This window comes from Heptranchias perlo, chromosome 35, assembly GCF_035084215.1.
Source record: "Heptranchias perlo isolate sHepPer1 chromosome 35, sHepPer1.hap1, whole genome shotgun sequence".
Classification (NCBI taxonomy): Eukaryota; Metazoa; Chordata; class Chondrichthyes; order Hexanchiformes; family Hexanchidae; genus Heptranchias; species Heptranchias perlo.
The window spans coordinates 10,345,450-10,358,924 of record NC_090359.1 but is presented as its reverse complement, the minus strand read 5'-3'; the positions used below and the strand labels follow the sequence as shown (position 1 = coordinate 10,358,924).

Here is a 13,475-nt window from a genome sequence, read left to right as displayed (position 1 = left end):
TTGGGTCTCGGAGGCTGCTTTAGGGGCTCAGTGGCTAATCGAAAGAATGATTTCTATTAAAGAGCAGGGCTCTGCTCCATCACAGACTGATACTGTACAGTACATGGCAGAGTAAAGCTCCCTCTACACTGTGCCATCAAACACTCCGGGGGCAGGTGCATCAAGGGTTAGATCAAGATTAAATCTCACTCCACACAGTCACAGAGGATGTCATTTGTGACTTTGACAAGGGCCGTTTCAGTACTGTGGCAGGAGTGGAAACCTGATTGGAGGGATTCAAACATGGTGTTGTGGGAAAGATGGACATGGATTTGGGAGGCGACAACTCTTTGGAGAGGAAATGGAGGTGGGAGATGGGGTGGTAGTTTGCAAGGATACAGGGGTCAAGGGTGGGTCTTTTATGAAGGAGGGTGATGATGGAAGATTTGATGGGGAGGGGGACAGTACCTGAGGAGAGGAGACCATTAACAATGTCAGCTGACATGGGGCCAGGAAGGGAGGTTGTGTGGTCAGCAGTTTGGTGGGAATAGGGTCGAGGGAGCAGGAGATGGGTCAAGAGAGCTCAGAGAGGGCATGAGGGGAGGTAGGAGAGAAACTTGGTGGGCGAGGGGAATGGAGGGAGAGCGGCAGAGGCAGCTGAATGAATGGTCTCAATCTTAGTCACATCCCCCATGATTGTCTTTCAATTTATCTTAAATCTTTCTCTTCTGGTTATTAACCCTTCCATCACTGGAAACAATTTCTCCTTCCACACTCTGTCAATCCCTTTCATAATTGTGAATACCTCCTTTGAATCGTCCGTTAACTTTCCGGTTGTCGTCTCAGTGCCCTTCCTGCTAATCTGTTTTTCAGTTCCCATATGGTCTCGCGGTGAGGAATCCTGTTTTTCACCCAAGTGGCCCGGGTTCGACTCCCGGTGTGGGGTTAGTGAACTTTTAGTCCCAGCCTCCCAATTTGCCTGCAGTCCGGGCTGTGGCTGGTCCTTCCTCTTTCGCTTCTGTGTCAGCCCCACAATCACACTGAGAAATGAGGCAAACCACAGCTCTGAAAGGGACAGTGCACCAAAAACCCAGTCGCACAAGCTGAAGGGAAGCAAGCAACAATGTCCCGACAGGTCACTCAGCAGCTGGGCAGCAGCTTATAGCCAAGCGTTTGACGACAATCGTTTTATCATTTACTGTAAAACCCGAGTCTGAGTGAAACACGCACAGAACAATCTTGAAACACTCAGCGGGTCGGGCCCCATCTGCGGAGAGAACGGACCAATTGACTGAGAGTCTCAATGATTCGAGGAAAGAGACACGGCCCACTGTGAGAAACAAGGAACTTGCATTTGTATCGCACCTTGCACATCCGCAGGACATCCCAACGCACTTCACTGGAACTTCAGTCACTATCGTTTTATAAGAGAACGTAGCAGCCAATTTGTGCACAGCAAGATCCCACAAACAGTGATGAGATATTGAGCAGATCGCCTGTTTGTTGGGTGCTGATGGTTGTGGAAAGAATATTGGCCAGGACACCGGGAGAACTCCCTGCTCTTCACAAATTGCCACGGGACATTTAAAACCTGGGAGCAGAAAGAAGGGACCTCCATTAACCACCTCATTCAAAGGACAGCACCTCTCACGATGCAGCTCCCTCTCAGAACGACACAGTCAGTCTGGATCATGTGTCCCAGTCCTGGAACGGGAGATGGAACCCACACCCTTCTAAACACCAGCCTGACTCCCAGGTGTTACTCTCACCCCCGGCTAGTCATGAAACAGATTGTGCCATTCCCAGAGTAACTGATGACCACAGCCTCAGCCCTGGGTCCCGGTCTGCACCATAACCGCAGCCTGTCACCGCTCATAGAAAGTGGCGTGGGATTCCTGAGTTCATTCTGTGATCTGCATTGGGGGAGTGGGACTACATGGATTGATCTTGCATTGAGCCGGTAAGGACTCGATGGGCCAAATGGCCTCCTTCCATGCTGTAAACTTTCTATTTTTCTATGATTCTATGTGGGTGGAGAGGGATACAAGGAGGTGATCAGAGATGGCCTTATCCATGATTGACACAATCGGGAGTAGAGAGGCCACGTGAGTTGGCAAGGTCGAGGGGGTGGCCATGAATATGGGTCGGGGAGTTTCTATGCAGGGAGAGATTAAGGCAAGATAAAGAATCACACAATAGACATGTTAGCAAAATTGAAGCCCATGGGGTTAAACGGACAAAGGCAGCGTGGATACAAATTTGGCTAAGGGGCAGATAACAGAGAGTAGTGGTGAACGGTTGTTTTTCAGATTGGAGGCAAGTATACAGTGGTGTCCCCCAGGGCTCCGTATTATGGCCACTGCTCTTTTTGATATATATTAATGACTGGGACTTGAGAGTACAGGGTATAATTTCAAATTTTGCACATGACATGAAACTCGAAAATGTAATAACCAATGTTGAGGATAGTAACAGACTTCAGGAAGACATAGACAGACTGGTGAAATGGGCAGAAACATGGCAGATGAAATTTAATGCAGAGAATTGTGAAGTGATACATTATGGTAGGAAGAATGAGGAGAGACAATATAAACTAAATGGTGCAATTTTAAAGGGAGTGCAGGAATAGAGAGACCTGGGAGTGTAGTTACACAAATCTTTGAAGGTGGCAGGATAAGTTGAGAATGCTGTTAAAAAAAGCAAATGGGGCCCTTGGCTTTATTAATTGAGGCACAGAATAGAAAAGCAAGGAATTGATACTAAACCTTTATAAAACACTGGTTGGGCCTCAGCTGGAGTATTGTGTTCAATTCTGGACACCAAACATTGGGAAGGATGTCAAGGCCTTCGAGAGGGTGCAGAGGAGATTTACTAGAATGGTGCCATGGATGAGGGACTTCAGTTATGTGGAGAGACTGATTAATGTTCCATCTGAACTGCCCCATCAAACACTCCCAGGACAGGGACAGCACGGGATATATGCAGAATGAAGCTCCCTCTACACTGTCAAATCAAACATTCCCAGGGCAGGTACAACACGGGTTAGATACACAGTAATGCTTCCTCTACTCTGTGCAGTTTAGATCTCGCCTCAGATTTCAGATAAAAGGTTGCTTTGCTGCACAGTCTGCTGGTGTCTCTCTGTATCTCTGCACCCAGTTACACCGCTCTCGACCTCCATCTGTTTGTGCCTCTCTGCATCTCTGTACTCAGATACACCGCTCTCCACCTCCCTCTGCAGGTGTCTCTGTGTATCTCTGTACACAGTTGCTCGGATCAGCTGTCGGTCCGCAGATTGATGAGCATCTGCGACCAGTTCGAACTGGCCTCGGGGGCCAGGGTAAATCGTAGCAAGAGCGAGGCCATGTTCTTTGGGAACTGGACCGACCGATCCTTTGTCCCCTTCACCGTCAGGTCGGATTACCTGAAGGTGCTGGGGATCTGGTTCGGGGGGGCCGGGGCGTGCACCAAAAACTGGGAGGAGCGTATCTCCAAGGTTAAGCAGAAACTGGGACTGTGGCATCAACGATCCCTCTCGATCGTGGGCAAGAACCTGGTCATCAGGTGCGAGGTGCTCTCGGTGTTGCTGTACGTGGCGCAGGTCTGGCCCATACCTCGCTCCTGCGCCGCGAAAGTCACCCGAGCCATCTTCCACTTTGTCTGGAGATCAAAAATGGACCGTGTCCGCAGGGTCACGATGTACAAATCTCCAGAGAAAGGGGGGAAAGGCGTGCCCAACGTGGCCCTCATCCTGATGGCCACCTTTGTGTGCGGCTGCATCAAGCTGTGCATAGACCCTCAGTACGCAAACACAAAGTGTCACTACGTGCTGAGGTTCTACCTGTCCCCGGTGTTGAGAAGGATGGGCCTGGCCACGCTGCCACGGAACGCTCCGTCCAGTTGGACCGTTCCGCCCCACCTGTCCTTCGTGGAAAGGTTTGTGCAGGAAAACACCTTTGACCACAAGGCGATCAGCAAGTGGTCCGCACGTAATGTCCTCGAGACCCTGCGGGAAAAGGAGATGGTGGATCCTGTCGGTTGGTTCCCCGAGCAGACTGTCAATGTCATTTGGCAGAACGCCTCATCGCCAGAGCTCTCAAACAAGCACCAAGACCTAGCTTGGCTGGTGGTGAGAAGGGCCCTTCCCGTCAGATCCTTCATGCACTCCCGGACTCTCAGCGCCACCGCGCGCTGTCCCAGAGGAGGCTGCGGTGGAGACGAGACCGTCACCCATCTCCTTATGGAATGTGCCTTTGCAAAGAAGGTCTGGAGAGTGATGCAGTGGTATCTGTCCAGGTTCGTCCCGAGCAGTTCCGTAACACAGGTTTCTGTGCTCTACGGGCTGTCCCCGGGGACGCACACTGAGACGGACATCGGCTGCTGCTGGAAGACCATCAACTCGGTGAAAGACGCCCTTTGGTCTGCCCGAAACTTGCTGGTCTTCCAGCACAAGGAGCTGTCCTCGACCGAGTGTTGCAGACTGGCACATTCCAAGGTCCAGGACTACGTGCTGAGGGATGCACTGAGGATGGGTGCGGCCGCCGCAAAGGCCCTGTGGGGAAAGGCAACCGTTTAGAGCCTTCGCGCCATTGTAAACCGAGGGGCTGCAATCAGGGAAAAACCCCCTCGGGCAGAATGTAAAATTCAAATTGCTGTAATGTACCTGTAATGAATCTGAAATGAATCTGTAAGCAATAATCTGTGTTGAGTATGATGCAATGAGACACCCGAGAGTGTCATGAACTGTAATTATGTCCAATGTGTTCAATGAACTGTACTTGACGTAACCTGCAAATTGTATAATCTGTATTGTGTACGTTTGGAAAGTGATATGACAACTGTATTGTATGTACTGCAGCAAATTTTATGAATAAAGTATATTTTTTGAAAAAAAAAGTTACACCGCTCTCTACCTCCCTCTGCTGGTTTCTCTGTGTATCTCTGTACTCAGTCACACCGCTCTCCACCTCCCTCTTCTGTTGTCTCTGTCCCTCTGTACTCAGTTACACCGCTCTCTACCTCCCTCTACTGGTTTCTCTCTGTATCTCTGTACTCAGTTACACCGCTCTCTACCTCCCTCTGCAGGTGTCTCTCTGTATCTCTGTACACAGTTACACCGCTCTCGACCTCCCTCTGCTGGTGTCTCTCTGTATCTCTGTACTCAGTTACACCGCTCTCTACCTCCCTCTGCTGGTGTCTCTCTGTATCTCTGTACTCAGTTCCACCGCTCTCTCCCTCCGTCTTCTGGTGTCTCTCTGTATCTCTGTACTCAGTTACACTGCTCTCTACCTCCCTCTGCAGGTGTCTCTCTGTATCTCTGTACACAGTTACACCGCTCTCTACCTCCCTCTGCTGGTTTCTCTGTGTATCTCTGTACTCAGTTACACCGCTCTCTACCTCCCTCTGCTGGTGTCTCTCTGTATCTCTGTACACAGTTACACCGCTCTCTACCTCCCTCTACTGGTTTCTCTCTGTATCTCTGTGCACAGTTACACCGTTCTCTTCCTCCCTCTGCTGGTGTCTCTCTGTATCTCTGTACTCAGTTACACCGCTCTCTACCTCCCTCTGCTGGTGTCTCTCTGTATCTCTGTACTCAGTTACACCGCTCTCTACCTCCCTCTGCTGGTGTCTCTCTGTATCTCTGTACCCAGTTACACCGCTCCCTACCTCCCTCTGCTGGTGTCTCTCTGTATCTCTGTACTCAGTTACACTGCTCTCTACCTCCCTCTGCTGGTGTCTCTCTGTATCTCTGTACTCAGTTACACCGCTCTCTACCTCCCTCTGCTGGTGTCTCTCTGTATCTCTTTACTCAGTTACACCGCTCTCTACCTCCCTCTGCTGGTGTCTCTCTGTATCTCTGTACTCAGTTGCACCGCTCAGTCTGTCCCCGCAGCTCCTCCGGGAGTTCAATGATTTTTAAATGAAGACTTTTTCCTGTGTGACTTCTGAAGTTTTGATCAGTGAAATGTTTGTGAAAGAGACGGATTGTGAGCTTGTAGTGTGGGACAGAAGTGATGTTATTTAATGGAGAAGCCACAAGATGCTATAAATTGAGTAGTGGTTTCTGTCCTGTGGCGGTTATCACGTTTGCCTCCCACGCGAGCGAGTCCCGGGCGGGAACCTATTTTGGGAATTCGCTCCATGTGAATCTCCAGAGTGAGTTTCTTCTCCTGTGAAATGGGGGCGATAATTGGCTTTTCCTGCTAAATGTAGCAACGGCTGCACCACATTCCTTCGGGGGAGAAGGGATTTTGGAGACGAGATGATGGAAGAAAGTGCCCACGAAGCTGATTAAATGAGGCCAAACACAAGATAATATTAAGATGTCATCAGCTGAACATTAACATAACCTGAGCTCCGAGATCTGACCGGGTCCCATTCCCCCAGAGTGAGGAATGAGCGGGAGGGGAAATTCCACCCGGTTTATATTTTCCTCCAAGGAGATGTCACAAAGTCCAATTTACAGTGGAGCCGAAAAAGTTGAGTTTGGAGAGCGTGAGATTGAAGATCTAAAGGTCTCTGGGTTTGATTCTGTGTTCGGCAATTTTTGTTGCTTGGTTCTCATTCTTTGAGTCGATTCTCGCATTTATTTGCACTGAAATTTTAACCGGCACAGAAAGGTTGGGGAAGAAATAGACAGGCATCAAGAATGGGAAATATTGGTAGTGTCTTTATTGAGCTTTTATTTCTCTATTCTCTTCTGCCTTTTTCTCTGGCATTTGTCTCTCGGTGCCGGGAGACCATTTGATTTGAGGCATTTGTCCTAAACTGATGTCTTTTCCACATCTCGGGGCGGTCAGACCCGCTCTGTCTGTTACTACTTGTGACCATTGACGGGAACAGACGCGAGTTAAACGTTTACCAGCAAACCGACAAAGAGATAACACAACGGGAATCAAACTCATTGGGCATGATTTTATCGAGGGGGGGGGGGTCATGGGAGGCGGTCAGGGGTCATGGGAGCTGGTCAGGGGTCATGGGTTGGACAGTCATCGGTGCGAGGACTCAGTCATCGGGGGCTGTGTTCGGGGGTCATCGCGGGGGTCGGAGATCATGGGGTTTGTCCCTCGTGCAGGGGTGTCGGAGATTTGGAGGGGGTCGGCCGATCGCCTATATGGGATCGCTGCAGGTTGGCTTGTTGGGCCTGGAGGAAGCACTCCTGCTCCTCCGGGCCCACAAGCTGTGCTATAAAGACATTCACCTGCTGTTTCGGGCCTTCCCGTCTCCTCTCATGTGGTGTGAAGGAGAAGGCCCAGGAATCCCGGCCCCCAGGAGCTAAAAATAAAAAAGCTGTGAAAATGGAGGCCCGCATCCGAGCAACATAAACACACACACAGACAGAGACACACAAACATACACACACCAATAACCTGAAAGTAACACAGGACGACCTGACAAACAGTGGAAGCAGCATGCTGTGGATCGAGCTCAGCGATCCCACAAACAAGGATCAGATCAAAGCTCTGCCGTCCTGCCACATCCAGTTGTGAATGATGGTGGATAATTAAACAACTAACGGGAAGAGGCTCCATGAAAATCCCCATCCTCAATGATGGTAAAACCCAGCACGTGAGTGCAAAGTGTTCGCAACCGCCTTCAGCCAGAAGTGCCGAGTGGATGATCCATCTCGGCCTCCTCCCGAAATCCCCACCATCACAAAAGCCAGTCGAACATCGAGGTGAAGAGTGATGCAGAAAGCAGATTATAAAACCGCTGGAATATCAGTGAAATTAAATTGAAAAACTCTGAGTCAGTTGCACTGCACATTCCACATTGGAGATAAATACTTTTGAAAACGTTGAAAAATTGAACCACGTTCTCCCGCGACAGAAGCAGGGACACTCACCACTACACTAACGAGGAACTGCTGTATTGAATGTACACTCACCCCAGATGGTGTTAGACATGCTTCATGTGTCACTGCATTTCTTTTAACTATTTATTTGATGACAGTTTGTTTAATTTTCCACGGGCCACTCTTGAAAGAATCTTTTACATTTCCATCTCTTTGTTAGTCAATAACTGACTTTGTCTTTCTTTCGTTCTTTCTTTCTCTCTTATCCTGGTGAGTTGCTCCGCGTCAGTCCGGGGTTTAATTCCCCGACGGGGAGGAAGCATTTATAAGACGCCAACTTTTAATTTTATGTCTTCGCCGAGCATCTTCCCAAACAAAAACTACAGAGAAAAAAAACAGGTGATTGCCACTTTCAGAATATTATTGTACGGAGACTATTTGAGGACTGGATGCAGAGTAATTGTGATTTTCACGAACTGGTGGTTCAGGTGACAGATTCGAAATTCATTCATTTCCCCCGCGCAGGTTCAAATCTGACAGACTTCAGATCCCGTCATTCATCAACCTGTTTCATCTCTGCGTTTCAAAATTCAACAAGTATCTTCTAGAATTAATAATTCTTAAGTGAATTAAAATTCCACAGCATTGAGTAACCCCGAGTTTTATGCTCATTTTAATTGATCTGCAAGATTTCACGAAATCTACGACAGAAATAGAACAAAAGTCAGCCAAATTATCCATATTCTGACTCTCAGTATTTCTGAGTCAATCCATGTGTATGTGTATCTGTCTGTCTGTGTATGTGCCTCATATTTTCTATATTTTCCTGAGAAGATCTGTCTCTTTCTGTCTCACTCTCTCCCGCGTTACCCACATCATGATCCAACATGAGATGGAAAAGTGGTCGGTAATTCTTCTTTCAACAGTGGTCCGTGGAAAGTGAAACAAACTGTCATCAAATGAACAGTTCAAACAGATTCACTGAAACGTGAAGCATCTGTCGTGAATATACGGCAACTGTCTGCACCAATTCCTCGTTAGTATAGTGGTGAGTATCCCCGCCAATCACGCGGGAGACCGGGGTTCAATTCCCCGACGAGGAGGTTATTGCTGCTTTCGAAGCTTCACTTTCATTTATCTGCAATATTGGATGTTGAAAATACAATGAAAAACTGACTCGGCCTTTCCCACTTCCACAAATTGATTTCACAGCGATTTTAAATATCTGCTCTCTGCCTCACGCTTCAGCTCGATGTGAGAACCACAATGATGGGCAAGAAATAAAACGCAGAATCGCGCTGTCACCAGCCCGAAACAGAGAGAGACAGGTCTCGGAACAGGCGCAGACATGAAAGATCGCGCAGACATGAAAGATCGCGCAGACAGCAATGAAACTGATGCATGTTTCAGTGAATCTATTTTAACTACTTCTTTGATGACAATTTGTTTAACTTTCCACATGCCACTGTTGAAAGAGGACTTACTTTCTATCTCTTTGTTAGTCAAGGTCCAGAGAAAAATTATTTGAGGAGCAGGGAAAAAGTGACAGATAGAAAGGAAGAGAGAGACACTCAGAAACGCATATAACAAGTGTGACAGACATAGTCATATTCACACATACACAAACACACACATTCCTCTCTACATAAACACTTACACACAAACATACACACACCAATAACCTGAAAGTAACACAGGACTACTTGACAAACAGTGGAAGCAGCATGCTGTAGATAGAGCTAAGCGATCCCACAAACAACGGATCAGATCAAAGCTCTGCAGTCCTGCCACACCCATTTGTGAATGATGGTGGATAATGAAACAACTAACGGGAAGAGGCTCTATGAACATCCTCATCCTCAATGATGGTAAAGGCCAGCACGTGAGTGCAAAGTTTTAGAAACCGTCTTCAGCCAGAAGTGCCGAGTGGATGATCTATCTCGGCCTCCTCCCGAAATCCCCACCATCACAGAAGCCAGTCGAACATCGAGGTGAAGAGTGACGCTGAGAGCAGATTTTAAAACCACTGGAATATCAGTGAAATTAAATTGGGGAAAGTGGGAAACTCCGAGTCAGTTTTACACTGTTCTTCCGCATCCAATATTGGAAATTAATAAGAGAAAAGCTTTTGAAGGCGGAGAAAGTTTAATTGCCCCGTCTGGGAACTGAACCGCGGTCGACCGCGGATACTCACCACTATACTAACGAGGAGCTGCTACATTGATCGTGCACTCATCCCAGATGGTGTTAGACATGCTTCATGTATAAGTGCATTTCTTTCAACGAATTATTTGATGACAGTTTGTTTCATTTTCCACGGGCCACTCTTGAAAGAACCTTTTACATTTCCATCTCTTTGTTAGACAACGAACAACTGACTCTGTCTTTCTTTCGTTCTTTCTTTCTCTCTTATCGTGGTGAGTTGCCCCGCCTTCGTCCGGGGTTTCATTCCCCGACGGGGAGGAAGCATTTATCAGACTCCAACTTTTAATTTTCTGTCTTCGCCGAGCTTCTTCCAAAAAATAAACTGCAGAGAAAAAAAACAGGTGATTGTCACTTTCAGAATATTATTGTACGGAGACTATTTGAGGACTGGATGCAGAGCAATTGTGATTTTTACTGACTGGTGATGAAGGTGACAGATTCGAAATTCATTCATTTCCCCCGCGCAGGTTCAAATCTGACAGACTTCAGATCCCGTCATTCATCAACCTGTTTCATGTCTGCGTTTCAAAATTCAACAAGTTCCTTGTCGAATTAATCATTCTAAAGTGAATTGAAATTCCAAGATGTTGAACACCGCGAGTTTTATGCTCATTTTAATTGATCTGCAAGATTTCACGAAATCTGCGACAGAAATCGATCAAAAATCAGCCAAATTATCCATGTTCTGTATCTCTGTATTTCTGAGTCACTCCATGTGTATGTGTGTCTGTTTCTGTGTGTCTGTGTCTGTTTGTCTGTGTATGTGCCTCATCGTTTCTATGTTTTCCTGCGTAGGTCTCTGTCTCTTTCTCTCTGAACAGAGTGAGACAGAAAACTGCTCACTATTCCAGGATCATCCTGGAATCCAAAGATATCCCCTGTATCTCTTCTCGACCACAAACCGTCTTCTTGCACCCCCTGCCTCTTCCACACTCACCAAAAAAATTGCGAGGAGCTCCTGGACTATTCTGTCACAAAGATTGAGACCATCCGTTCAGCTGCCGCTCCGGTGGAAAGCTCTCCACTGGATCGGCATACCGAGCACAAAAGAAGATGGAGTGGTTGTTGGAGGCCAATCATCTCAGCCCCAGGACATTGCTGCTGGAGTTCCTCAGGGCAGTGTCTTTGGCCCAACCATCTTCAGCTGCTTCATCAATGACCTTTCCCCCATCATAAGGTCAGAAATGGGGATCTTTGCTGACGATTGCGCAGTGTTCAGTTCCATTCGCAACCCCACAGATAAGATGCAGTCCGTGCCCACATGCAGCAAGAACTGGACAACATCCAGGCTTGGGCTGATAAGTGGCAAGTAACATTCACGCCAGACAATTGCCAGGCAATGACAATCTCCAACAAGAGAGAGTCTAACCACCTCCCCTTGACATCCAATGGCATTACCATCGCCGAATCCCCCACCATCAACATCCTGGGGGTCACCATTGACCAGAAACTTAACTGGACCAGCCATATAAATACTGTGGCTACAAGAGTAGGCCAGAAGCTGGGTATTCTGTGGTGAGTGACCCACCTCTGGACTCCCCAAAGCCTTTCCACCATCTGCGAGGCACAAGTAAGGAGTGTGATGGAATACTCTCCACTTGCCTGGATGAGTGCAGCTCCAACAATATTCAAGAATCTCGACACCATCCAGGACAAAGCAGCCCACTTGATTGGCATCCCATCCACCACCCGAAACATTCACTCCCTTCACCACCGGCGCACCGTGGCTGCAGTGTGTACCATCCACAGGATGCACTGCAGCAACTCGCCAAGGCTTCTTCGACAGCACCTCCCAAACCCGCAACCTCTAACAGCTAGAAGTACAAGGGCAGCAGGCGCATGGGAACAACACCATCTGCACGTTCCCCTCCAATTCACACACCATCCCGACTTGGATAAAAAATCACCCTTCCTTCAGCGTTGCTCAGTCAAAATCCTGGAACTCCCTACCTAACAGCACATTGGGAAAACCTTCACCACACGGACTGCAACGGTTCAAGAAGGCCGCTCACCACCACCTTCTCAAGGGCAATTAGGGATGGGCAATAAATGGTGGCCTTGCCAACGACGCCCACATCCCATGAACGATTGAAATAATACAATAATGGCGCGGGTGGGATACAAAACCATGGGTGCAGAGCACAGTGGATTAGCAGCCCGTTCCCGTAACCACTCGGCCACCTTGTCGCATGAACAGTGCAAAGAAAGCCCTTTTATTTTGTAAAAGCAAAAGTCTTGGACTGAAAGGTCAGAGGAAGAAAGCCGCTTTTCAATCACCAGTTCCCAGATTCTGAGGGCAGCAGAGGTGACATGGTAGTGTGGCTGAGCGGTTGAAGGCGCTGGATTGAGGTCCCAGTTTCTGTGGGGGCGTGGGTTTAAATCCCACCGCTGCTACAATTTGAGGTGCTGGTTGTTTTGGCCTCATCGCTCAGAATCCTTCTTTTCGAAGCAGCGCCATTGCTGTTGTTCGGGCACAACTGCCACACCTGATGTCCCTCGTCGTGATCGTTTTGTGGTCAATACTCTGCGTTGTGGTCGCAGTCACCTCCGTGCGAATCCGAGTCTCCACAGAGTGTCATTTACCGATTTTCTCCATTGCCACATATGCGCAGAGAATGCAGCAAGAAATCAATCTTTAGCACAAGAAATAATATTATTTTGGTGAAACCTTTTAATTCCGTCAAATCGCAGCACTCTCACATGCCTGTACTTGATGTTCCACAGTTCAAACCCGCCTCTTCTCCCAGCTTTTTCTTTCTTCCACAGTCAATGGGCCGCCTTTACTTTCCTCCTTCCATTTCATGGACACTTTCCTGCTCCTTTGCCGACTCTAACATTCACTTTCATGATCTCACGCCTTTAAGTTTGTTCTGCTCCGACCGCTGTTTCTATTGGGCACATGTCCCATTCACACCAATGTTCATTTGTGCCTTGAAATCAGTCGATACATTTCGATCTGCGTGACCGCTCGACAGACAAACACGACGAAAGCAGGGCTGGACTCTGGAAAGACAGCCGCCCGATTGTTCACGAAATTTACTTGGGGAATCTTGTGATCCAGGGGATGGTAACTGAAGAACTGGTTTTTGTTTTGATGCTTGTTGGCTCTTTTCTCTCAGCAGTTGAGGTGCGTGAGCGACGGGCAGCGCTACAGAGCTGCGAATGGCGGTTGAAAGGTTCACATTTGGCAAGTTGGGGCGGTGCAGTAAGATCGGAAGTGTTCCGCCTTGATCTTAATAGTTCTGTTGAAACGTGCGATTGAATCGAGTAGAGGATAAATGTAAAGAGCGCCTGTGGGGAAAAAGGAGCGATTACAGGCCATGAGCGAAAGGTCTTTCAAATTCTCGTGGCGCAGGACGCTGTGTGCGGAAACGGCAGATTTTAAAGTGCGTGTGTCGGAAAGTAAAGTGCGATCTTGTGTGTGAGAAGAGCACAAGAAAGTTGTGCTTGAAGCTGCGCCCTTGAGGCAAGTTGCAGGTTGTCAGGAAAACTGCGA

The 13,475-nt window shown here is 48.1% G+C and overlaps 1 non-coding gene across 1 annotated transcript; it reads left to right on the top strand.

Moving 5' to 3' along the window:
- Positions 1–8,805: 8,805 nt before the first annotated feature.
- On the top strand, positions 8,806–8,877 carry trnad-auc (transfer RNA aspartic acid (anticodon AUC)). Its single transcript has one exon. It is a non-coding gene; the product is annotated as a tRNA-Asp (tRNA).
- Positions 8,878–13,475: the final 4,598 nt, after the last annotated feature.